Source organism: Anarrhichthys ocellatus, unplaced genomic scaffold (genome assembly GCF_004355925.1).
Source record: "Anarrhichthys ocellatus isolate YVR2014 unplaced genomic scaffold, GSC_Weel_1.0 scaffold148, whole genome shotgun sequence".
In the NCBI taxonomy this organism is placed as follows: domain Eukaryota; kingdom Metazoa; phylum Chordata; class Actinopteri; order Perciformes; family Anarhichadidae; genus Anarrhichthys; species Anarrhichthys ocellatus.
Window position 1 is genome coordinate 94,000 of NW_022280178.1, and position 2,476 is coordinate 96,475.

General features: G+C 41.8%; 1 long non-coding RNA gene across 1 annotated transcript; it reads left to right on the plus strand.

The window, feature by feature from the left end:
• Positions 1-333: 333 nt before the first annotated feature.
• LOC116400116 (uncharacterized) lies at positions 334-2,476 on the plus strand. The gene is made up of 3 exons (XR_004213891.1): positions 334-659; positions 1,044-1,605; positions 1,885-2,476. It is a non-coding gene; the product is annotated as an uncharacterized LOC116400116 (long non-coding RNA).

A 2,476-nucleotide genomic window follows, 5' to 3' on the forward strand; every position in this document is an offset into this window, starting at 1 on the left:
GATTAAAGAGATATTCATCTTCTTGATTGATTCTTGGGAAGATGTCCAACGAGCACAAGTGCCAGACTTTTGCTTTTAAGGAGCTCATGAAGCCTGCAATAATCTGTGACATCTTTATTCTTCTGACGCCAACTTGACCACAAGAACAAGTAAGCGGTACTGTAGAGAGTCATGATGAGCTGCACAAAGAGCACCACTGTTCTTCGCCCCCTCCTCTCCTCACTGACAGTCCGGTAACATTCGACTCTTACCCTCCGTATTCAGCATTTAGAAGCAGTAAACCAACATGTGGGTTATAACTCACTATAATGTAGTTGATACACTGTAAACCCGAATTTATTTCAAATTAAACTTTTGAGTAGTCATTACTTATACTTGCGTGTTTTGTAAAACAACTGTGTCATTACAAAATCTATTTAGTAGTTTGCACTAATCAACTGAAATATTGAGTGCAATGATCATGTTTAGCAGAGATAACTTGGTAGGTTACGTTTCTGTAAGGGGGGGGAGGGGCCCGTTTGAATTTCACTCGATTAAGCATTAGTGCCGTGTGCAGCGCAGTGACGAGCCCAGAGGAGTCCTGCGTCCGACCGCGAAACCTATCCTGGCTTTTGACGGAGCTGCGGGATTTCTGCAACAACTTTGAACCAAGTGGAATGGTGAGTGTGTACTCTCACCATATTGACTGTAACGTTAGATATCATTCTGGGAGCATTTATTTCAACAAGTAAGCTAAACGCTAACGTTAGCATGCTAACGATTTTCTGTGGGTCCAGTTTATAACTTTAACACGTGTTTGCATGTGCTGTGTTTTAAGCTAGCTGACAATAACGTTACTTTAGCTTTTCAAAATGGTGTTTGGTTAGGTTGCGCAGGAGTTATTTATTGCATTTATAGCAGTAACTTAGCTAGCTTCTCAAGGCACGAGGTCATTAGTTGGTTATTAGCAGAGGCTGGGTAACGTTTTGCAGTGATGTTAATGTTACTGGAACTGGGTTGTTGAACTGAAAGTTGAGCCAATAGTTTTCTTCTTGTTTTCACAGGTTCTTGTGAAGATGCAATGGAAGTGTACATATTGTGAGTTCATAAGTCGGCTCAGGTCGCCCCCGGATCGCGCACCGTCAAACAGCGGACTCGCTGCGGACACCGGGGTATCCACACATCAAACGCGTCTTTTTCCCCCCGTTCAAATACTGCAGGCAGGTAAAAGGCAGCCTACCATTAGGACCCAGGCAACAGGGGGCATACAATACAATGGGGTGGGAGGTTCACCTTTCCTCCTGAACTCAGACAAACCTGAGAGAGCAGCTGATCTACCTCGAGGCCAGCCTTTGTTCGGTAAGTTATCTTTCCTTTTTTAAACATGTTTAAAAGCATGATTTTAAGAGTGAAATTGTAGAAAAAACATTCTGTAAAGTGTTAACAGTACTTTTTTGATCCATTTTAAATTTCCTCCCTGGCAACCATCGGAGGACATGACACAAAACGGGTTACATGGAACATCTTGCCCGCATGTTCAACGATGATGTTGGGAAGAGAATGAACTGGAAAGGGATAAATGGGAAAAAGTCCTTCAGCCAGATGGAGTCCAAGACTTTGCTCCTGGTAAGTAACTGTAATATTTAATGAAAACAATCTGAAGTCACCCAGAGGTCTTAGGTCGTGTTCAAACTTACAAATTCTCTTTGCAACTTCAACTTCATTCTCTGCTCAGGTAGATATTACTCGACTAAATCTTTACATAATAGTTATATGATATATTAGCTCTGAATATAGCATAGCAAACCTTTACATGCCAGACAGCCACTAGCTTTTAGACTGCATGTCTGCTATATGTTGCACTGAGGGTTCATGGGATTTTGTATGATCTGCTTGTGATTACAGATGCTGTCGAAAGAATCATGTCTCACGTGCCGCCACAAATGATGAGAGTGTGAAACAGCAATGAGGTTCAACCTGGCAGCAGACAGGGGAAGCTCCAGGAGGCGTGCCACAGTCAGCATCCCTACTGAACAAGCCTAAACATGTATGTGTTATACATGTGATACATGCGATGTTTTAAAATCCTGTTTTTGATACTATTCATTGCAGAGTTTGCTATCTGTTTAGGTCTTATATGCAGAGACACCTCAACTGTGGAGTCTGCTAGCCCCTCCAAACCAAGCCTCACATGGTTTTAATCCCCCTTTGTCACCAAAGACTCTCAGGAAATGTTTAACTACTAAGATACTTATTTTGAATTATGTTATAAGTTTGTTGAATGAGGAGTAGGAATGTTCCACCACTTGTGTTTTACAGTGTATGCTCAGGACTGCTTGTGTTCAGTTGTTTCGATATGTTTAACCCAGTTCCTCTGTCCTTATCCAGTCAAGTTGTAATGTCTGCATGTGAATAGTCATTCACAAGGCACCGTTACTGTGTAATGCTGCATTTCTTCTCTCGACAAGTTGGAATTTCTTTCAGTTTTAACAGTTAC